General features: G+C 35.5%; 1 protein-coding gene across 16 annotated transcripts in view; it reads left to right on the forward strand.

Moving 5' to 3' along the window:
- Positions 1-25,535, forward strand: part of Scmh1 (Scm polycomb group protein homolog 1) — a 213,066-nt gene that overhangs the window by 78,790 nt on the left and 108,741 nt on the right. The gene's annotated exons all lie outside the window — the stretch shown is intronic.

The raw sequence follows: 25,535 nt of genomic DNA on the forward strand, positions 1-25,535 counted from the left end.
TATCTGTTTACTTATGCATACTTCTTGTCCTGTGTCTTTCTGTCCACCTACCCAAAGATAATATCATGTTATCATGATACTATTTAGTATGTCTCTCCCATAGGTAAGGATATTTTTAAATAATTTTAATGCCATTATCACATGTAATTTTTTTATTTGGTTTTTTGAAACAGGGTCTCACTATGCAGTTCAGGCTGGCCTTGAATACACTATATATTCCAGGTTGTGGGATATAATTCATGGCAATCCTCTTGCCTCAGCCTTCCAGGTACTGGGATTACAGGATTACGCCACCATACTTGGTTTATCACATGTAAATTAGCTACAGTTTCTTAATACATATTTGATCTTTGTCTAAATTTTCCTGCATTTGATTTTCTTCCTCCTTCCCTTTCTCCCTACCTCCCTAATCTCTCCTTTTACCTCCCTACCCTACTCCACCTGTACCCTCCCAACAATTTCTTTGATCCAGGATCTAACATTCATAGTTGGTTGATATGCCCCTTAAATCTCTTCCTTCTCTATTGTTTTCCATTTTAATTTACTTGTTGAAAACCCGAAGTCCTTTGTCTTTAAAATTTCTCACAATTGTATTTACTCATTGTTTCTTTTAAATATATCATTTAACATGTTTTTCTGTCCTGTGCTTCCTAGAAATTAATAACTAGATCCAAATATTTGCTCAGCTACAGACTTGTTTTTATCTTGTTTTATACTTTAATAGCCATTGATGCTCATGGTCTCAATTGGGGACCAACATATTTTCTTAATGATTCAGATAGTAAATATTTCAGGTTTGCACACCATATATTCTTTGTACAATTATTCATTCAGCTCTGTCTTTGTAATGTGAAAGTAGCCATAGGTAATACATCAGTGAATGAGCAGAACTATATTCCAATAAAACTTTACTTTTAAAAACAACTGACAACAAAGCCTGCTGATCCCTGATTGGTTGATGGATAGATGGATGAACTAACTAATTGATTTTTACAGTTCTGATAATTGAACTCAGAATTTTTGTACTAAGCTATATGTCCAGCCCTTTTAAATTTTTTTTATTTGGAAATAGGGTCTCCTTAAAGTATTAAGTTGTCCAAGACTGTGCTCAAACTTTTGCACTCCTCTTGCCTCAGCTTAACGGAGTATTAGGATTATAGGTATGCACTACCACACTTGATTGCTGATTTAGTTTGTTTGTTTGTTTTGAGGCAGGATCTCAGTATGTAGTCAGGCTAGCCTTGAACTCACTATATGTCTCAGGCTGGCCTCAAACTCATAGCAGTACTCCTACTTCAGCCTACTGAGTGCTGGAATTACAGCTATATGTCACCATGCCTGGCTCAGCTACTGACTTAGACCCATCAATTTATTATGGTTACTGAATCAGAATATTTAATCCTGCCATTCTTTCTACATAAATTAAATTGAATAGATTTAGTAAAATAAAATTTAATCAATTCTTTAGTTATCCTAAAGTATAGTTCATACAAGATATTTTGGAGACTGAGATGTAATTTATCTTTAGTGGTACAGTTGTTGTCTGGCATGCATGAGGCCCTGTTTGATTTTCAAGCACTGCCTCTTCTCCTCCAAAAAAGCTAAGTTTATAAAAATAAATGTTCATTGACTCTTTGAGACATGGATTATACAGGATTCTTTTTTAATTTACTTATTTGGAAAGCAACAAATTGGTTTACTAACATCTTCCAAAAGTATTTAAGGAAGGATTTTTAGTGTCAGAACCTCACACAGGTTGTGTGTCAACCTGTCACACAACTTGTATATATTAATGTTTAAATTAGGTCTTAGGCTGGGAGTTTAGCTCAGTGGCATAAATGCCTGCCTGGCAAGCACAAGGTCATAAGTACGATCCTCAGTACCAAAAAAAAAAAAAAAAAAAGTCACACTGAATTGTCCCATCTTTAGTAGGGGCCTCTCGACACTTTTATTTATTTTTTATTAAAGTTTATTGGTACAGTTTAGGTATACATAATAATCACATTTGTTTAGAGAATTTATATCTGTACATGGTATAGCTTCATTCCTCCTTTTTTCCCCCATTCCCATCCCTTCTTTTCAAAACCCCTTTCCTCTTTATTCTCAGTGCTTGGATTTCATTTTATCCTTCTCTAATTTTTTTTAATTTAAAAGGAAAAAGAGAAAAAACAAAACAGTGTAAGGGTACAAGTAACATAGAGCTACAAAAAACAGACAGTAAGAAATCACCGTTAATAGATTACACATTATCATCTTAGAGATAGTTGCTCAAGTCACAGGATCAAAGCATACAAAGTGGACACTCAAACAGTGAGACTGCGAACAGTTGTGTTCAATGATCCAACCAAAACATTAATATGGTCATCTATTTAACACCCCTAAACACACTTGCAGTTGTATCCTTTAGAGCACTTTTTTTCCCCTCTCTTTTTTACAACAAAATTTACACATTTTGAGTTTTATTACTCCATAGTTCTTATTACTTTATTTTTGGAAGAGAATAAAGTCAAATATGGCAAAACAAAGCTGTCAGTGAAAACTAAGGATAGACATAGCACATGACGTAAAAACAGAGTACAAGGTTATCAACAATGGTTACCATAATGCCTCTTGCTTCCTTAAAAAGAATTGTCTGTCTCATTAGGTATTATAAAGTTGAACAAAACAGTAGAGAACATGACCAATAAAACCTAAACCTTGTAAACATTACAGGACTTCCAAAGAAGGTAATAGTCAAACCAGAATGGGCATCATAGTGAATCTTATTGCCTTCAAAGTAGTTGCCTATACCCTCAAACTTGATGCTATCATACAGAATGGAACAGAGTCTAATCAGCCAAAACAAGATAGTGGGAGTATTACAGAACTTCAAATCAAGTTAATAGGAAATCAAAAAAGTTACTATAATATATCCTGCTAATTTTTTTATGTTTTCCCCTTAATAAAAAATCATAAAAATAACTAAATAATTTTTTTAATGAATAAAGGAAAGATTGAGATAAAAGAGGACATAACAACATAACAATGCAGGTCAAAGCATGACAGTTTCAGCAACCTAGTGCTTCACCACCAAATAACCCGACTTAATGGTAGTTACCATAGTGTCTTTTTCCTTGAAATATTTGAATATAACTTCATATGCTATAGCATCAAACATATCAAGACAGTGTAACACCATTCAAGTGGATGAAAGCATTGTAGGATATTTAGAACCAGCTAACAGAAAACAAACAATGGTTTCTATATTATCTCTTTGCCTATAGCAATTTTTGTTTATACTATCACATATAATAAAATTCAGCAAGATACATCATGATAAAACCAATGGAGACAGAAGAGCCATAGTTTGGTGGGGCTTCAAAACAAGATGATAGTAAATCAGCACTAGCTATTATGATGACGTGTTTTCTTCAAAATAGCTGTTCATTTCATCATAGGCCATAATATCAAGCAGCCCAGAATAAAGCCATTCCAATTAATAAGTGAAAACTTTATAAGGTTTCAAGGCCACATAATGGGGAATCATGATTACCACATACTTTTATATATTTGAATCATTTCTTACATTAGGGAAACTATTCCCCGGTATTAAATACACATGCGAGATTGATTTATTTCAATTACAAGTATGGTCTCAAGCTGTGCCCATTTACTGTTAAATACCTCAATATGATCCTTTATAGCTGAGTAGTACTCCATTGTATAGAAATACCACAACTTTTTTATCCATTCCTCAGTTGATGGACACTTGGGTTGTTTCCAAGATCTGGCAATTACAAATTGTGCTGCTATAAACATAGGTGCACATATATCACTGTGGTATGATGCTTTCAGTTCTTCTGTGAATATGCCTAGAAGTGGAATAGCTGGAACAAATGGGACTTCCAATACCAGCCTTTTGAGAAATCTCCAGAATGACCTCCACAAAGGTTGTACCAGTCTATACTCCCACCAATAGTGTAGGAGAGTTCCTTTTTCCCCACAGCCTCTCCAGCATTTGTTGTTGTTGGTTTTCTTGATTCTGGTCATTCTTTCAGGAGTGAGATGGAATCTCAGTGTGGTTTTAATTTGCATTTCTCTAATGACCAATGATGATGAACATTTTTTCATGTATTTATTTGCCACTTGTATTTCTTTATCTGAGAAGTGCGTATTCATCTCAGATGCCCATTTTTGGATTGGATCTTTGAATTTTGGGGGTCTGAGTTTTTTTAATTTTTTATATGTTTTAGACAAAAGTCCCTTGTCTAAGGGGGAGTTCACTAAGATCTTTTCCCAGTTTGTAGGTTTTCTTTCCACTATGCTGGAGATTTCTTTTGACATGCAGAAACTTTTTAATAAGAGGTGGTCCCAGTTATTGATTCTGGGAAGTATTTCCCGTGCAGTTTGAATCCTGTTCGTGAATTCTCTACCTACCCCTATGTCTTCAAGGTTTCTACCCAGTGTGTCTTCCAATAGATTTAGTGTTTCTGTTTTAATATTCAGATCTTTGATCCATTTAGATTTTAATTTAGTGTATGGTGATAGGCATGGGTCTAGTTTTAGTTTTCGGCAAATGGAGAGCCAGTTTTTCCAACACCATTTATTAAAGAGACTGTCGTTCTTCCAGTGAACCTGCTTGGCTCCTTTATCAAAGATAAGGTGCTTGAGTGTATTTGTAGTTGTGGTTGTATCTTCTAATCTATTCCATTGATCTTCGGCTCTGTTTTGATTCTAGTACCATGTTGATTTTATTACTGTTGCTTTATAGTATAACTTCAAGTCAGGGATTGTGATGCCTCCTGTCTTGCCTTTGCTGCTTAGAATTGCCTTTGCTATTCTAGGTCTATTCTGGGTCCAGATGAATTTTAGGAGTGATTTCTCTAGATCTATAAGGTATGTTGATGGTATTTTTATTGGGATTGCATTGAATCTGTATAAGAGTTTTGAGAGAATGGCCATTTTCACAGTAATTGTTCTTTCTATCCATGAGCAAGGGATGTCTTCCCATTTTCTGAGATCATCTTGAATTTCTTTTTTAAGTGTATTATAATTTTCCCTGTATAGATCTTTCACTTCTTTCATAAGAGTAATTCCTAAATATTTCATTTTTTTGCTTGCTAGTGTGAAGAGTATGGCTTCTCTTATTTCTCTGTTAGTGATTTTGTTGTTAGTACATAGGAATGCTATTGATTTCTGTGTATTGATTTTGTATCCAGCTACATTACTGAATTTATTATATCTAGGAGTCTTTCAATGGAGTTTAGGGGGTCTTCTATATAGAGTATCATGTCATCTGCAAACAATGATAATTTAACTTCTTTTCCTATCTTTACCCCTTTTATTTCTCTTTCTTGCCTAATTGCTCTGGCTAGTACTTCCAGTACTATATTAAATAGGAGTGGTGATAAAGGACATCCTTGTCTTGTGCCTGATTTTAAAGTAAAGGCTTTCAATTTTTGGCTATTTAGTATGATACTGGCTGTTGGTTTGTCATAGTTGGCCTTTATTATATTGAGGTAAAGACCATCTATTCCAATTTTCTACAATATTCTTATCATAAATGAATGCTCGACCTTATCAAAAGCTTTTTCTGCATCTATAGAAATGATCATGTGATTCTTACTTTTGGCTCTATTGATATGGTATATTACATTTATTGATTTACATATATTGAACCATCCCTGCATGCCTGGGATGAATCCCACTTGGTCATGGTATATATTCTTCTTGATGAATTGCTGCATCCTATTTGCCAATATTTTATAGAGGATTTTTGCATCTGTGTTCTTTAGGGAGATTGGTCTATAGTTCTCTTTTTTAGTTGTGTCTTTCTCAGGTTTTGGTACTAGAGTAGTATTTGCTTCCAGGAGTGACTTAGGAAGGATTACTTCCCTTTCAATTTCATTGAATAGTTTGAGAAGTGTCGGCATTAGGTCTTCTTTGTATTTCTTGTAAAATTCTGCAGTGAATCCGTCTGGGCCTGGGCTCTTCTTTGTAGGTAAGGACTTAATTACATTTTCAATTTCACTAATAGAGATTGGGTTATTCAGCAGTTTTACATCGTCTTGATCTTGATCTTTGGCACTTCATATGCTTCTAGGAATCTGTCTATTTCTTCTGTGTTATCAAACCTTTTAGAGTAGAGGTTTTCGAAATAGGTGTTGATGATCTTCTGTATTTCTGTAGAGTCTGTAGTGATTTCACCTTTTTCATTTCTTATCGCATGAATTTGAGCTTTTTCTTCCCTTTTTTAATAAGGTTGGCTAAGGGCTAATAGATTTTATTTATTCTTTGAAAGAACCAACTCTTTGATTTGTTGATTCTTTGGATTGTTTTCTTAGTCTCTATTGCGTTGATTTCTGCTCTGATTTTTATAATTTCCTCTCTTCTTTTGGCTTTGGGCTTGACTTGCTCTTCTTTTTCTAGCTGTTTGAGGTGTAGCACCAGGTTATTTATTTGTATTTGTTCTGTTTTCCTGATGTGGGAACTCAGTGCAATAAATTTTCCTCTGAGGACGGCTTTCATTGCATCCCACAGATTCTGGTAAGTTGTATTTGTATATTCATTTTCTTGTAGGTATTGTTTAATTTCTTTTTTCCTCTGTGATCTACTGCTTACTCAAGAGTGTGTTATTCAGTTTCCATGTGTTTGTGGGATTTTTGCAGTATCTTTTATTATTAATGTCTAATTTCAAAGCACTATGATCCGATAACATGCAAGGGATGATTTCAACTCTTTTGCATTTGTTTAAGTATGTTCTGTGAGCTAGTATATGGTCTGTTTTAGAGAATGACCCATGTACTGCTGAGAAGAATGTATATTCTGGTGTTGTTGGATGGAACATTCTGTATATGTTTATCAAGTCCATTTGTTCACAGGTGTGATTCAGTTCTGTTATTTCTTTGCTGATTTTCTGTCTGGTTGATCTGTCCCCTTGGTGTCAATGGTGTGTTACAGTCTCCTGTTACAATTGTGTTACTGACAATTTGAGTTTTCATTTCTGTTAATAGTTGTTTTATATAACTGGGTGCTCTGGAGTTTGGTGCATATATATTTAAGATAGTTATCTCTTCCTCTTGGAGTTTTCCCCTAACGAGTATGTAGTGACCTTCTTTGTCCTTTCTGATCATTGTTGGTTTAAAGTTCACGTTGTCTGCAAACAGAATGGCTACTGCTACTTTTTTTTTGGATTCCTGCTGCATGAAGTATTGTTTTCTACCCTTTAACTTTCAGTCTGTAACTATCCTTTTGGGTTAGATGGGTTTCCTGTAAACAGCATATGGTTTCATTTTTTTTCTTGATCCATTCTGCTAGTCTGTTTCTTTTGATTTGTGCATTGAGACCATTTACATTAATGATTATAACTGTTATATGCTGGTTTATTGTTGACATGTTATCTTTCTGCTGTTGCATCTTTATCTTTCTGTTTTCTTTAATTATCTGCTTTGTTTAGTGGTTTTTTCCTTTGTGTATCTAAACTGTCTCTCAATACTTTTTGCAGGGTTGGCTTGGTGTTCATGAAGTTCTTCAGCTGTTCTTTGTCATGGAAGTATCGTATTTCACCATTGATTTTGAATGATAGTTTTTCAGGGTACATCAGTCTAAGTTGGAAATCATTTTGCTTTAGGGTCTGGAATACTTCACTCCATGCTCTTCTTGACTTTATTGTTTGTGCTGAGAAGTCTGCTGTGACTCTGATAGGTTTTCCTTTATAAGTGATCTGTCTTTTCTCTCTGACAGCTTTTAATAATCTATTCTTGTGTTGGATTTCTGGGATGGTGATTATTATATGTCTGGGTGTAGTTTTGGTTATGACTATTCGGAGTTCTATAGGCTTCACTGAACCTGATGTCGGTTTCTGATCTCATGCTTGGGAAATTTTCAGCTATTACTTCTCTAAATATGCTCTTGACGCCCTTTATGTTATCCCCTTCTTTTTCATTAATCCCTATCAATCTTATGTTGTTTTTCTTTGCATCATCTTGCAGTTGTTGAATTGTTATTTCCTGATTCCTTGTTATTTTTAAAAGATCTTTCCTTTCCTGTTCACTGGCTGCAATCCTGTCTTCAAGGTCTGAAATTCTATCTTCGCTTTCATTGAAGTGGTTTTTATAGCTTTCAGTGGAGTTTTTTATTTCCTGTATATCTCTGTGTATCTGCTTTATGTATTCTGTTTGTTTCTTATATTGCTCACCTAGGGATTCTATCTTTTTGTTTAATTACTCCAATTTTTTAACTGTGTTTTCTTTAGCTATATTCAGAATCTCTTTCATTTCTTTTATCATTTTTTCTTTTACCTGGGAGATTATTTTGAATTTGGATTCCTTTAAAGCTTCCCAGAGTTGCTAGTTTATTTCAGTAGCTATTATGTCCGATATTTGAGGTGTATGGCATATATTTTCTTCTATATACATCACTCCTAGGGTTTCTTGAGATGGGCTGGAGGTTTGAGGTTGTAATTTTGTCTTTCGTTTTGTCGTTTTCCTATATTTCTGTGTTTCAAGTGTTATTCGAAAGCTTCCTCAGGGTCTATTGGAAATCTACTTCTGTGTTCGCAGTTCCTGGGACTCTGGCACCCAGTTCCCCCAGGCCGCTTGGCCTCTGGAACCAGTAGTGGATTTCTGCCTGCTTAGAACTCCGTAGTTCCAGATAGGCTGGGCTCCAGAGACAGTGTGCGCCCACCTGCTTGCTTGAAACTCCAGAGTTCTCCGAGCGCAGTCAGAATGGGGAGGCGGATGTAGGTGCCTCAGACCCACTTAGCCACTTCTCTGCACCAGGAAGGCTCAAGGGTCCTGAACAGGCTGGGCTTGGTGCAGAGTGCACTGGGCACTTACTGCAGGCCGCGGGGCCTCTGGAACTGGTGATGCTTGCCTGCTTGCTCAGAAATTCACAGTCCTCCAGACACACGGGGAGGCGGATGCAGGCACCCCAGATCTGCCCAGCCCTTACTCTGCACCCAGAGGGTGCGAGAGTCCCAAATAGGCTAGGCTCCGGGGATAGTGTGCGCCCACCTGCTTGCTTGAAACTCCACAGTTCTCCGAGCGCAGCCAGAATCTTCTCTCATTTTTTTCTTTCCCTTCCTTCTTTTTACCTGCCTCCTTTCCTATTTCCCTTTTCTTTGTAAATAGTGTCTTCCTATTTCACAACACAACATTGTTACTTATCTTTTCAGTTTCTCACACCAGAGAGATAATGCGAGTTTTATACTTGTGTGTCCTGACACTTCTATGTATATTAGTATTATTTGGTGGCTCTCTTGAACTCTTGTAGTACCAGAATGTTCCAAGTTTATCTTATATATTTCCTGCCCCAATGTGGAATCACCTATCTTTTCTAGGAGTCTATGCTTCTTTTATTGGGAAATGGTATTTAGAGACCATAATCTGAGCACTAGACTGCTCCATCCTTTTGGTTTTGGGAGGCGTCTACCTTTATTGTTTGTTTGGTTCATATTGATACTTCCCACAAAAATTCATAACCATAATGTTTTTACTTCTCTACCATCTTAAATCTATATCTTCTTTACTACAACAGAATTGTAATTCTCCTTATCAACAAAATAATTTGTTTGCTTTATTCTACAATATACATATAGCATTTCACACTGTTGACCAACACTACCACTATTATGAATACAGTTAGTGTTAGAGTTATCTTCATTTTTTTCTTATCTGCAAGGAAAATACAGTCAAATAATATTTTATAAGGTCATGTAGATTAGTTTCTTTCTAGATAACTGCCACCACCTTGATACTTAAGATTTATTTGTTTTGTTTTTTGTGTGTGTGTATTTTGAAATATTGCTTTTTCAATATTAGTATATTCATATAAACATGTATAAAAGGGCCTAGAAAATTTCGTAATGATATAGAACTTGTATATCATGCATAAATGCCTGGATTCATTCCTAAATTATTGCCCAAAAAATGGCTGATTTATAAAACAAGGTACAGTATGCTTAGAGAAATACTGTTCATTCTTTTTTTCCTTCATTGGCAACCACTTTCTTTTAATTGTTAATCTTTCCATTTTATAAAAATACTAGCATATATATATATATATGTAGATATATATATATACATATGTATATATATATATATAGAGAGAGAGAGAGAGAGAATTTGTCATTTATATGTGCATATACATAGATTTACCTGTAATGTTTATGTAAAAGTGATATACTTTACATGGTTATCCCAGCCTTGTTTTTTTCGCTTATTGTTATGTCCTAAACATAATCTCACAGAATGAAGATACTCATTCATTTTTACAACTACATAATACTATTATTATTCTCATGCTACCTTTTAAAATTACTGTTTAGAAGGATATTAAGAGCCCGCTAAAACATATGTCTCCATTTTTATTTAGATTTTTATCTAAATAAAAATCTTCCTAAAAAGTCTAGAAACCTTCAGATCAAAAAGGAAATCCAATTAAATGATTCATAACTCATGTCTAAATATAACTAAGAGGTAAAAATACCCAAAATTTCAGTTGTTTCTTAGTAGAAATATGAAGATTTGAAGCCAGCAAAACCAATATCAGAATAAAGAGTTATGCAGGTAAAAAAAAAAAGTATTAAAAAGAGAGAGATCAATGGAAGTCTAACACAGATAAAATCATCCCTAGAAAACAAGTCTCACCCAGATTAGCAAATAATGAAACAAAATTAAGACCTGGTAGACTAGAGTATATGATAGTGAAGAATCAGAAAAGAGAGTAAAGTTGATAGTAAAAAGGCCTAGAGAGAGCAGTCCTGGGAAGAAAATGACTTCTATGGAGAGGAGGACAAAGGAAGCAAGGACCAGAATTTAAGGCTATGCAGAACCTAAAAGGATTGTAAAATTAAAAAATGACATTCTCATTTTTTCATTCCATCTCAAAGAGGCCCATCTTTTCAAGAAACCACATTTCACTATACCAACTATGACCCAAGTTTTCTGCCAAAATAGAACTTGCTTTTACTGGTCCAGGAAAATATAACACACTGTGAAATGATCAGGAAACAACACTCAACATCCATTAAAAGGCTTTGTATGAAGATAAAACAGTTTCAATGACTAAAAATTCCACTGCCAAAACTAGTGACTAATTAGAAAGAAACTATATAACTAAAATCAAATTTGAACTAAACAAATAATTGACAGGAAAAAATACCCTATATCATAGATTGTGAATTGTGAAATTCACAGTAGACAGGCTAGAAATTCACAGTAGACAAGAAGATGTGAAAAATTGTCCAAACTCAAGAGAAAATTGAAGAAATGAAGTCATTTCAATTGAAGACTCAATTCCATAATTACCAATAGGACAATATATTCAACTGAAAATATGGTAAGACACATTGAGAAGACAAATGAAAATGACCAAGAGAATAAAAATATTAGAAAAATATCAAAAAGGAACTGTGGGAAACAGAACATAACCAACGAAGACCCAACATGTGTATGTTATACATGTACAATTAAGAGTTCCTGAAGAAGATAAAACAATGGGATAGAATTAACACTTAGCAGAAATCTTTGCAAAAATTAAAGACCTGAATTTATATTTAAAGGTCCCACTTCATCTGGAAAAATCAATTCAGTGCTCACTTCTAGTACAACTTAAAATCTAAGAAACATTACTCTAAAGGTCTGAGAGGAAAAACTCCAGTCATTTTACAGTAGAAAACAAAGTCAGGGTTGTCTTGGCTTGCTTAAGAGCAAACTACACAAGACAAAATAAAACATTTTCAAGAAATTAAAAGAAGAAATGGGAACAATGATTTTATATTTAGGCACACTATTTTTTAGATGCAGTACTGAGATTGTAAGCAAACAGTTTTCAACATGCAAGAACTCAGGGAATTCTGTAACCCTACGTCTCTTCTGAGGAGTTAGAGAAAGAGTTTCATTCAACCCCAAGATCTAAGATAGAAACAAGTGTGTATCCAATGATGAGAAAAACAGCACAATACAAAAGTATAATAATCTAAGGCTAATTGTAGTTAGAGAAGAATTAGAAAACATCTCAGATGACTTTTAAAACTCTTTCCTCTGCGTGACCAGTGCGGGCGGTGAGAACCAGGAGATCTACCTCTGCCTGCTGAGCACCGCCACCAGAAGGCCCTTTCCTCTGCGTGCCCGGCGCAGACCAAGAGAACCAGATCTGCCTCTGCCTGCAGAGCACCCAGTGCAGGTCAAGGGAGACAGACAGATCCACTTCTGCCTGCTGTGCACCATCACCAGAAGGCCCTTTCCTCTGCGTGCCCGGCGCAGAACAAGAGAACCAGATCTGCCTCTGCCTGCAGAGCACCCAGTGCAGGTCAAGGGAGACAGACAGATCCACTTCTGCCTGCTGTGCACCATCACCAGAAGGCCCTTTCCTCTGCGTGCCCAGCGCAGACCAAGAGAACCAGATCTGCCTCTGCCTGCAGAGTGCCCAGTGCAGGTCAAGGGAGACAGACAGATCCACTTCTGCCTGCTGTGCACCATCACCAGAAGGCCCTTTCCTCTGTGTGCCCAGCATAGCCAGAAAGAGCCAGAAGATCCACCTTTATCCTCAGAAAGCCGCCACCAGAAGGCTCCTTCCTTCAGGTAGCCAACAGGAGCAGGGACAAACAGCCAGGTAAGCCCTATGCATCCGTAGGTCACCATTGGAGGCCCTTGGTTCCTTTAGGCAGCCATTACCCACTAGCAGAATCAGACAAACACACTCCTGTGTGTCTGCCACCATTATGGGAGTCCCAGTGTAGACACACAGGCTGATAAGCAGCCCCACCTCCATGCACCCCTGATCATTAGCAGAGCCACAAAGTATCTGCATAGTTCTGGAGAAGCCCACTCCAGGACCTGCTGTCTCCCTGTAAATCTGGAATTAGAGGAACCCAGGTGCCTGTTCCATCCCACTGCCTAAGAGCAGCCAACTTGGGAATTGCCTGGGACCCCACAACCAGCTTGTTGGGAGAAACCCAGGAGAATGTCCAGATGAAGGAACAAAAGGCAAACTTAGACCTCTAGCTCACACACAATAAATCTGGGAGATATGGTCATGGAAGAAAACGGAAGTCACACACTTGAAATCTCTGAGAGGTTAGCAACTGAAGTAAGGAAACATCATAAGATTGTAAAAGCAGTCAAATCAGAAATAATGTCTCAGGTAAAAGAAGAACTCACAAACATACTGAAATAATTGTGCAGCAGGTCTAAAGAAGATAGACAAAGAGGAGCATAGGAAAATGATGATAACCTTGAATGAATGTAGAAAGGAATTACAATCCATGTAACAGATTCAAAGAGAGATCCAGGAAATTAAAAATTCAATCAAAAGCCGGAAAAACCGTTTGAAAGAGACTGAAGATAGACTTTCAAACCTTGAAGACAGGATTGTAGCTAGTGATTGTGAAAAGAATCATCTCTTAAAAATAATGAGTGAGAAAATAACTCAATGGCTGCAAGATGATGCAAAAAAGCATAATTTAAGAGTGATAGATAACAATGAAGAAGCAGGGATCAACACAAACGAAATTAAAAGGATATTCACAGAAGAATAGAAGAAAACTTTCCAAACATGGGAAGTGGATCTGCAATGCAGATAAGTGAGGCATATAGGACTCCAACTAGCTGTAATCAAAGTAAATCTACACCCAGACATATAATAAGATCCCAGAAATTCAGCACAAGAATAGAATATTAAAGGCTGTTAGAGAAAAGAGATAGATCGCCTATAAAGGAAAACCAGTCAGAATCATAGCAGACTTGCCAACACAAACCATCAAGTCAGGAAGAGTTTGGAATGAAGCATCTCAAACCCTGAAAGAAAACAACTTCCAACCCAGATTGATCTACCCAGAAAAACTATCTTTCAAAATTGATGGAAAAATAAGATGTTTCTATGATAAAGAACAACTGAAGGAGTTCATGACTACCAAACCAACCCAACAGAGAATGCTAAATGATATTCTAGAGAGATAAAGATGACCATGGTTCCAGGAACAGCAGCAAGAGAAGGATCACCAAACAAGACAGGCAGTTGATTGAAGGGGAAAAGTAGAGGGCCATCAACAGGAAGATAGCAGGGCAGAGACAAACCAATATATGCTGGTTATAACCATTAATGTAGATGGCCTCGGGTCAGCAATAAAAAGAAACACAGGGAGTGGATCAAGAAATCCATCAATATACTATATACAAGAAACACATTTAACTGCAAAGGAAATTCATAGACTGAAAATCAAAGGAGAGAAAACAATTGTTTCATGTGACAGGAGACCAAAAAATAATAATAATAATAAAGGAAGAGTAACTTGCCCATCAACCACAGAATGGATAAGAAAGATATGGTATTTTCATGTAGTGGAAAGCTACCCAGCTAGAAAGTAGAATAATCTCAAGGCTTCCGTAGGTAAATGGACACAACTGGAGATTATGTTCATGGCCGAAACAGTTCGAACTCATGTGTGAACCCTCGCTGAAGAAACAGAAGAAATTAATGGGATCCAAAAGCAAAATAGTTTATGTAAGAGCAAAGGGAAGGAAATACCTGGGAGGGAAAGGTGGAAGTTACTGTCAATTTCTTACTGTCTTATCTTGAACTCTTGCATTGTTTATACAATATTGTTAGGTTTGGCTTTGTTCTGTCTTGTTTTGATAGATTTTATGCTGTCTGGTGGTAGGGGCAGCTATTTTGAATATAATGGGGTATATTATGGTAATCATGGTTTCCTATTATATTGCTTTGAAGTCTTATAATGCTTTCATTCATTTATTTGATTGGTTTTATTCTGGTTTTTTGGGGTTTTTTGGTACCGAGGATTGAACTCACAACCTTGCACTTGCCAGACCGGTGCTTAGGCCACTGAGCTAAATCCCCGGCCTTGTTTTCTTTTATTATGTGTGATGATATGAATAGCTATTTTGAAGAAAATAAGACATTATGGTAGCTATTGCTAATTTACTATCATCTTGTTTTGAAGTCCTACCATGCTTTTGTTCTTCTATTTTGATTGGTTCTATCCTGTTGTGGTTTATTTGATTTTATTATGTGTGATGGTATGGACAACTTTTTTGTTATGTTTGATATTATTGTGTGTGAAGATATGCTCAACTATTTGGAAGAAAAGAGACATTATGGTAGCTACTGTTGATATCTGGTTGTCTTGTTGTGAAGTACTATGTTGCTTGCATTGTTCTGTTCTGAATTGCTTTGTTCTGCTCTTTTGTTTTATTATATTTAAAATTTTTAAAAATCTGTTTAGAGAAACCATAATAGAAAACTTTGCGAATATGAGGAAAGATTTAAAAATACAGGTAAGTTGGGTGAGTCTTTCAGAACCCCAACTAACTACAGTAAAAAAAGAAACTCTTCCCAATACATCATAAAAGTCAGAATTTTAAAAGCAACACAAACTGAAAAGGCCAGGAGAGCTTGCAGTGAAGTGTTTCAAGCACTAAAAGTAAACAACTTTCAACCTAGACTAATATGTCCTGAAAGAGTATCTTTTACAGTTGATGGAGAAATAATCCTCAATGAAGAATGCCTTAGGAATTCATCAACACCAACATTCTAAAAAATACTAAAGCATTTCACAGACAAAAGAGGCCAACAAATCAGAAATAACCAGTGAATATATCAAGGAAAGCAAGTAGTTAAACAATAAAAGTAAAAATAAATGAGTCATCAACAGAAAAAAAATGAATGACAAGAATAAGTCAGTGCCTTTTAGAAAGAACTCTCAAGGTAAATGGCCTCAACTTCTCAAAAGACACAGGTGACAGACTGGATCAAAAAAGAATCCAACAATCTGATGCATTTAAGAAACTTCTCTAATCCAAAAATAAACTCACAAGCTAAAAAACAGTATTGGATCAAAAATAGTATTTTATGTACCAGGGCCCTTAAAGCAAGCAGAGGTAGCAGTTTTACTCTTAAAGAAAAACTACAAACTAAAACTGATAAGGCAAAGAAAGTCACTACATGTTAGTTTAAACCACAGTCCAATGGGAGGAAACAGCAATTGTAAATATATATACACCAAATATTGGAGCACCTAACTTCATTGAACAGACACTGACATAAAAGATCAAATAAATATCTATGCAATCATTGTGGCTTACCTCAATACACCACATCCATAAACAGTCACATGAACTAAACAAAAAAAAAAATCAGCAAACATCAGAGTTGAACTGTATCTTCAAACAAACTGACTTAACAGATACCTAAAAAGTGTTTACCCTACTACAGTATACATATTCCTGTTAGCAGCTCACAGAATTTTCTCCAAAATAAACCACCTACTAGTTCACAAAACCTGCTTAAATAAATACAAAACAATCAAAATTGCCCCTATATACTATCAAATCATTGTGTGTTGAAACTAGAAATCAATCACAAAAGAATCCACAGAAAACTTAAAAACACCTAGTAACTTAATAACATACTCCCAAACATTTTGTGGGTCACATAAGAAATCAAACAATTCCTGAAATCACACAATAGACCAGAATCCATGGGACACAATAAAAGCAGTCCTTAGAGGGAGGTTTGTTGCAGTCAGTCTCACATTAGAAAAACAGCACAAATAGATAACTTCATGGTGAACCTCAAGACACTCAGAAAACAACAGTCCAAACACAAACCTAGTTTAAAGAGGGAAATTTGTAAACATCAAAGCAGAAAGAAATTGAGACAAAAGCAAAAACAGTACAAAGAATCAATGAATTGAAGAGCTGATTCTTTGAAAGAATAAACAAAATAGATAAACCCTTAACCAGACCTTACCAAAACAAGGAGAGAAAAGACATGAATGCAGTTAAAGATGAAAAAGGCAAAATAATAACAGACACCACTGAAATTTGCAAGATCACTAGTTGAAAACTTGTACTCCGACTTGGATAATCTTAAAGAATATGTGTCATTAGACACATATGAATTATCAAAACTGAACCAAGAAGATGAAAGTTTTGAACAATCGAATAGCAAGCAGTGAACTTAAGGTAATAATAAAAAACCAACAAACTAAGAAAAATCCAGAACTTGATGGATTATTCACTGCTAAATTTTATAGGAACTGGGGGCTGGGGATTTAGCTCAGCGGCATAAGCGCCTGCCTTGCAAGCAGGCAGTCGTGAGTTCGATCCCTGGTACTGATAAAAACAAAAAAAGACAAAAAAAAAATAAAAAATAAATTTTACAGGAACTTCAGGGAAGTTATAACACCAGTATTCCTCGGACTCTTTAATGGAATTGAAAGGAAAAGGGTGCTTCAAAACTCATTCTGGGAAGCCAGACAAGGACCCAACTGGAAAAAAAAACTGCAAGCCAGGCTTCTTAATGAGCACAGACACAAAGAGATATTTTTTTTCACCTTCAATCCATTCCAATACAAAGAGATATTAATAAACAGAAGGCTACATCAAAAGGATCACACTTATTAACCAAATAGATTTCATCCATTAAATGCAAGGATTGTTCAACATATGCAAATCAATATATATAACACCACATAAACAAAAGCAAAGGCAAAAATACTAGCTCACAGAACATATTTAAATAAATGCAAAAGAGTTGAAATTATCCCATGCATGTTATCGGATTATAACGCCATGAAACTAGAAATTAATGATAAAAGAAACTACAAAAATCCCACAAACACATGGAAATTGAACAACACACTCTTGAGCAATCAGTGGGTCACAGGGGAAATTAAAGAAGAAATTAAACAATACCTACAAGCAAACGAAAAAACAAATACAACTTACTGGAATCTGTGGGATGCAATGAAAGCCGTCCTCAGAAGAAAATTCATTGTACTGAGTTTCCACATTACAAAAACAGAATGAATACAAATAAATAGCATGATGCTACATCTCAAACATCTAGAAAAAGAAGAGCAAGTCAAGCCCAAAGCCTAAAGAAGGGAGGAAATCATAAAAATCAGAGCAGAAATTAATGCAATAGAAACTAAGAAAACAATCCAAAGAATCAATGAATCAAAGAGTTGGCTCTTGGAAAGAATAAATAAAATTGATAAGCCCCTAGCCAACCTTATTTTAAAAAGGAAAGAAAAAGCTCAAATTCATACAATAAGGAATGAAAAAGGTAAAATCACTACAGACTCTACAGAAATACAGAAGATCATCAACACCTATTTTGAAAACCTCTACTCATAGGTTTGATAACACACAAGAAATGGACAGATTCCTAGAAACATATGAAGTACCAGAGCTAGGTCAAGAAGATGTAAAACTGCTGAATAACCCAATTTCTATTAATGAAATTGAAAATGTAATTAAGTCCTTACCTACAAAAGAGCCCAGGCCCAGACGGATTCACTGCAGAATTCTACAAGAAATACAAAGAACACTTAATGCCGATACTCCTCAAACTCTTCAATGAAATCAAAAGGGAAGCAATCCTTCTTAAGTCATTCCTGGAAGCAAATATTACTCCAGTACCAAAACCTGAGAAAGAGCCAACTGAAATAGAGAACTGCAGGCCAATCTCCCTAATGAACACGGATGCAAAAATCCTCTATAAAATATTGGCAAATAGGATGCAGCAAATCATCAAGAAGATTATACACCACAACTAAGTGGGATTCATCCCAGGCATGCAGGGATGTTTCAACATACATAAATCAATAAATGTAATCCACCATATCAATAAAGCCAAAAGTAAGAATCATATGATTATTTCTATAGATGCAGAAAAAGCTTTTGATAAGGTCCAACATTGATTCATGATAAGAACCTTACATAAAATTGGAATAGATGGTCTTTATCTCAATAGGATAAGGGCCATCTATGACAAATCAACAGCCAGTATCATACTAAATGGCCAAAAACTGAAGGCCTTTACCTTAAAATCAAGCGGAAGACAAGTATGTCCCTTATCACCACTCCTATTCAATATACAGTAGTAGTAGAAATACTACTACTACAAATTTTAGTAGTAGTAGAAATACTAGTCAGAGCAATTAGACAAGATAGAGAAATAAAAGGAGTAAAGATAGGAAAAGAGGAAGTTAAATTATCAGTATTTGCAGATGACATGATACTCTACATAGAAGACCCCCAAAACTCCATTGAACGTCTCCTAGACATAGTAAATAAATTCTGCAGTGTAGCTGGATACAAAATCAGTACTCAAAAAGCAATGGCATTCCTATACACTAAAAACAAAATCACTGAGAGAGAAATAAGAGAAGCCACACCCTTCACACTAGCATCCAAAAAACAAATACTTTGGAATTAATATCATGAAAGAAGTGAACGACCTGTACAAGGAAAATTATAATACCCTGAAAAAGAAATTAAAGAGGATCTCAGAAAATGGGAAGACATCCCTTGCTCATGGATAGGAAGAATAAATATTGTGAAAATGGCCATTCTCCCAAAACTGTTAAACAGATTCAATGCAATCCCAATAAAAATACCATCAACATACCTCATACATCTAGAGAAATCACTCCTAAAATTCATCTGGACCCAGAAGAGAGCTGGAATAGCAAAGACAATTCTAAGCCGCAAAGGCAAGGCAGGAGGCATCACAATCCCTGACTTGAAGTTATACTACAAAGAAACTGTGGTAAAATCAACATGATACTAGAATAAAAGCAGAGCTGAAGATCAATGAAATAGATTAAAAGATACAACCACAACTACAGACACACTCAGCCACCTTATCTTTGATAAAGGGGCCAAACATGTTCACTGGAAGAACAATAGTCTCTTTAATAAATGGAAAAACTGGCTCTTCATATGCTGAAAACTAAAACTAGACCCATGCCTATCACCATGTAGTAAATTAAAAGCTAAATGAATCAAAAATCTGAATATTAAAACAAATACTAAATCTGTTGGAAGACAAATTAGGTTAAAAAGACATAGAAGTAGAGAATTCATGAACAGGAATCAAACCACATGGGAAATACTTCCTAGAATCAATAACTGGATCACCTCTTATTAAAAAGTTTGTCATGTCAAAAGAAATCTCCAGCATAGTGAAAAGAAAACCCACAAACTGGGAAAAAAATCTTAGTGAACTGTCCCTCAGACAAAGGACTTCTGTCTAAAACATAAAGAATTTTAAAAAATCAGACCCCCAAAATTCAAAGACCCAATCCAAAAATGGGCAGCTGAGATGAATATACAGTTCTCAGATGAAGAAATACAAATGGCAAGTAAATACATGAAAATATGTTCATCATCATTACTCATTAGAGAAATGCAAATTAAAACCACACTGAGATTCTATCTCACTCCTGAAAGAATAGCCAGGATCAAGAAAACTACCAACAACAAATGCTGGAGAGGCTGTGGGGAAAAGGAACACTCCTGCACTGTTGGTGGGAGTGTTGACTGCTGCAACCATTGTGGAGGTCGGTCTGTGGGATTGGAAGTCACACTTGATCCAGATCACTTCTGGGCATATTCCCAGAAGAACTAAAAACATCATACCACAATAATATATGTGCACCCATGTTTATAGCAGCACAATTTGTAATAGCCAAATCTTGGAACAACCTAAGTATCCATCAACTGAGGAATGGATAAAAAGTTGTGGTATGTTTATACAATGGAGTTCTACTCAGCTATAAAGAATGATCACATTGAGATATTTATAAATAAATGGGCGCAGCTTGAGACCATATTCATAAGTGAAATAAGTCAAACTCACATGTATAAATACCGTATAGGCTCCCTAGTGTAAGAAATGGTAAGAATACATAAAAGTATGTGGTAATTATGATTCCCCTTTATATTGCTTTGAAGCCTTATAATGTTTTCATTCGTTAGTTGGAATCGTTTTATTCTGGGTTATTTGATTTTATTGTCTGTGATGGTATGAACAGCTATTTAGAAGAAAACAAGACATTATAATAGCTAGTGCTGGTTTAATTCCATCTTGTTTTGAACAGTCCTACCAAGCTTTTGTTATTTTGTCTCCATCAGTTTTATCATGTTGTATCTTACTGGATTTTATTATATGTGATACCATAAACAAAATTTTTTGTGGACAAGGGGATAATATAGTAACCATTGTTTATTTTCTGTTTGTTGGTTTTGAATACCCTGTAATACTTTCATTCTCTTGAATGGTTTTATACTATTTTGTTATGTTTGATACTATAGTGTATGAAGGTATACTCAAATATTTCAAGGAAAGAGACACTATGGTAGCTACTGTTATGTCACGTTGTCTTATGGTGAAACACTATGTTGCTTAAATTTTTCTGTTCTGATCTGTTTTGTTATGTCCTCTTTTATCTTAATCTTTTTAAAATAAAAAAATCACAACGTATCAGTAGATGAAGAAAAAACTTGTGACAAACTCCTGTTAAAGTCCCAGAATAAAATAGTTATAAATGGACCTTTTCCCACAATGGGGAAAGAGGAAGAAAGAATATGAATGTGTCCCTCTTTTCTTGTAACAGTCCTAACAGATTAGGGTCTCTCCACTGTTACTTCATTTAACTGTAATTATCTCCTGAAGACTATATCTCTAGATATAATGAGGATTAAGGCTTCAACATATGAGGTTAGTGGGAACATGTACAGTGTATAGCAGGTGTCATATTAAATCAGTGTAAAATGAGGTTTTTCCTAAATGCATTATAAAGTGAATAGCCATTTGGGAGAAGACAGTAGAATCCGTATATCACAGCATACACCAAAATAAACTACAGCTGGATTAAAAATCATGATGTAAAAATTATAACCTTAGAAGTACTAGGAAAAGCAAATTCTCTTAGAAACTTGAGGTGGGAAAATCTAAATGTGACTCAATCCAACGAAATGGATAAATTTGACTCCGTAAATATTAAAATAAAACTTTTTTTTAGGAGACAAAAACCTCACACAAAGTTAAGCACAAATAATAAGGTAGAAAAAAATTTACAACATGTATCCAGACAAAAGTCTCAAAATTTCTAATCCTTCTAAAAGTCATAAAAAACTAAAGCTATTATAGAAATAGACTTAAGACATGGGCAGTTCTCAGAAGATGTGAATGTCCTTAAACATAAGAAAACATGCCTCACTTATAATAAAATCAGATTAAAAGAACACCAGAATATTATTCCTCATCAAATTGACAGAAATTCAAATTTTAAGGACACAATTAGTCTACAGAGAAGTAAATACTTACTGTTGCAGGAAACACACAGTGGTACCATCCTTGTTGAGGGTAGGGATCATACCATCTGAGAAGAATTATATATGCATTTATCATTTGACACAGCAATCTCACTTCTACGAATTGGATTATGAAGGTACATGTCCACAAAAGAAGTAAAACATACATGACTATTTTTTGCAACATTATAATAAAGATTTATTGAATGTAATATAGTACAGTCACACGACTAGCCATGAATACCTCTGTAAACTGACAGTGATTTTCAGCCTATATAGTTAATGTGGAAAAAACAAATTGCAAAACAGATATGTATAAATTATAGTACCTTATGAGTGCAAGAAGGGGAAATTGTTTGTATGTAATATACACATATAAAATAAATGAAATTATATATTCATGTATTTTTTCATTTTTGTAAAAAACAGAATTATTGAGAGTGAAACTAATACATATTCTGTAAGATTCTTCAGGAGATTCTAACATCCAGGTTTGTGTAAATCTATAGCTAGCCTCTACCAAGGCACCTACTCAGGTGGGTCAGGATCACATATACTGAGCAGAATTGGTCAGAAATACATATGATACATTGACTTGAAAGAAACTCTTTGTATGTTCCTGTCACTGGTAAATCTTTATTTACTAAGTAACTTCCAAGGTCAGTGGAAAGATGAGTTATAAAGGATGTGTGTCTCATCTGAAGTTTACTGAAATTTGTAGGGAGAAAAACAGAATTTCAAAGAGAAGAGACTTTGACCACAGTGGCTTCAATGTTTATTTTATAAAGGTAATTTAAAAAAAAATTCACCGAACTTTCTTCTATGCAACAAGGCTCTTGGTATTGGGCAACATAAGAACTATCGGCATCTACCCACATCTGTACCTTTCATTAGGCACAACTCCCACCTCCAGATTAGTCTGAATAAACCTGCTTTTGAGGGTGTTGTAGGGAAGTAGTGATAGAGTCTTGCCTGGACTAAAAGAATCCTGGCAGTCCTTCCCATATACCTTCACAGAAATGTTCTCGTCCTCAGCACTTCTCTTCTAGTTCTAATCCTCTTCCACTATACTTGGGTGAGATTTCAATAGTCCACCACTCCAGGTGGAAAACACTGCTTTTGCTTATTGTCTGCAGTGACCAATGCAAGAACAGGGAAGGGAGGTAAGTTGTCCGAGACTGTTCCATGAGTGAGTGTCATACTTCTATATATGTATTTACATGTAAAGTTCTCAGGAAGTACCTCACGAGTTAGGAGTGTTATAGAATCATCTTGACAGAGTCTAATAGCTCCACAAAGCTTGGAATCCTAGGTAAGATAGTAACAGTGAGTTGGAGCAAGGTATGGTGTCTGGAGTGAAGGCTATTCTGTTACTTGCCACTAGGGGGTGGAAACCATGATTAGATTATAGACCAGCTAATGTACCTTTTTGTATGTATGTATGAATGTATATATATGTATATGTATGTATGTATGTATGTATGTATGTATGTGCTTAGACAAGGTCTTCCTATGTAGTGCAGACTGGCCTTGAGCTTGCTTATGTAACCCAGGGTGACCTCAAACTAATGACAGTTCTCCATCAGCCTTCTGAGTTCTGGGTTTACAGGCATGTGCCCCTCTCCCAGCTTGCTGATCTGCTTATTAAATTCAGAATTTGGCAGGGCCCTAACTTACTCTGAGGGCCACAGTTTTGTGATTATCTGGAAGCTCTTTATAACTGCATATTTATGAAGATTTTCCAACTAAATAATAGGTAAATAAGTACAGAACACTTACATACTGTTTGAAATTAAGAGATCTGACTTTGTAAAATAAGCCTAACCACTGACTCTTTTAGTTGTGTGGCTGTAACAAGTTGCTTTACCTTGTCCTTAAACTTTGAGTTTCAGTTGCCTCACATGTAAGATGATTAATAAATTCCATTACACATGACCTTTTGAGGGTTAAGTAGAGTAACATGATAAAGCATCCAGCAATTTCTGGTACTCCTTTAATAAGTATAAATTGTTTTCCTTCATTTAAAATTCCTATTCTAGTTACAGAAGATAGACACATTAAATATTCAGACATTAAATGGGGTAAGAATAAAGGGAGCAAGATAGATTCAGGAGACTATTTTATGTAATCTAGATATGTTTCTCTGAGAAAATGATGTATAAGGAAAGAACCAATTGAAGATCTGAGGAAAGGCTGTCTGATGGAGAGGGAAATGGATTAGTGTGTTTGAGGAGCACAGACAAAATTGGAGTAAGTTTGGATTTATTTGAGTTGTATGATATAAGCAAAAGAGTGATATTAAGTGATTTATATTTTTAAAACCATAAATATAATTCTGACTTCTATGTGGAGACCAGATAGAAAGGAGGCCCAGTCAGAAAAAGGGAATCAGTGAGATGACTAGTAGTCAGTTTGACTGTGGCTTAGAGTGATACAGCAGTGGCAATGGTGATACAGAATCGTTTTCGAATGTACTAAGTTTAAATACCATCAAGACTTGCTTGTTAGTCAGATCTGGTCTGGGGGTTATGGGAAGGCACAAATCTAGGGTGATCCATACACTTTGTTATGTAAGCACTTGACTTTAATAAGTGGTGCCATTGACTGAGAGAATGTCTGAAGGAAAGAACATACTGGAAGAGATAGCAAAATCAAAGTTATATGTTAGACTTACTCTTGTTGAGATCTTTCATATGTATATCAGAGGAGTGCTATTAATTCAGTTAGATACATGAGCATAAGGCTCAGGTCAGAAGTTTGAGCTAGAGATACAAACTTGCAGTGATGGTCTGATGAAAAAGAGCGGGGACCAAGAAGGGAGAAGCAGTGACTGAGCCCTGAGCTACTCTTATGTTTGGAGGTTAGGAGTTTTTTCCTTGCAAGCAACCCCAGGCCTTCGTTTAACTTGAAGAGAACCCCAAATGGTTTTATTCTCCTTTTGATTTTCTCTTACAACTTTACAACTTCAGTTTTCTTACCAAGATTTGGTATGGAGTAATGTTGAAGTTACTGAAGATATTAATATGATGAATATAATGAGAAGCAATGGGGGCTGGGGATTTAGCTCAGCGGCATAAGCGCCTGCCTTGCAAGCAGGTAGTCATGAGTTCGATCCCTGGTACCGATAAAAAGGAAAAAGACAAAAAAAAAAAAAAAAGAATAATGAGAAACAGTGAAGTGTCTGGAAACATGAGTTGGATTCAAATTCTGGCTTTGTTACTAGCTTACTAACCTTGGATGTTTAATTTTTCTAGCTGTTTACCTATAATAATAAGCAACACTTAATAACATCATATGGCAGGCATCATTTTATGTCCTTTTATATTAACTTACTTGATCATTGGAACAACCTATAAAACAGTTTCTATTTTTATATCCCACTTTATTGTTGAGGCAACTGAAACAAAAGAGAGGCTTTGTAGTTTGTTC

The sequence above is a fragment of the Cavia porcellus genome, unplaced genomic scaffold, assembly GCF_034190915.1.
Source record: "Cavia porcellus strain 051 isolate PalLab524CR breed Dunkin Hartley unplaced genomic scaffold, mCavPor4.1 scaffold_25, whole genome shotgun sequence".
NCBI lineage: Eukaryota > Metazoa > Chordata > Mammalia > Rodentia > Caviidae > Cavia > Cavia porcellus.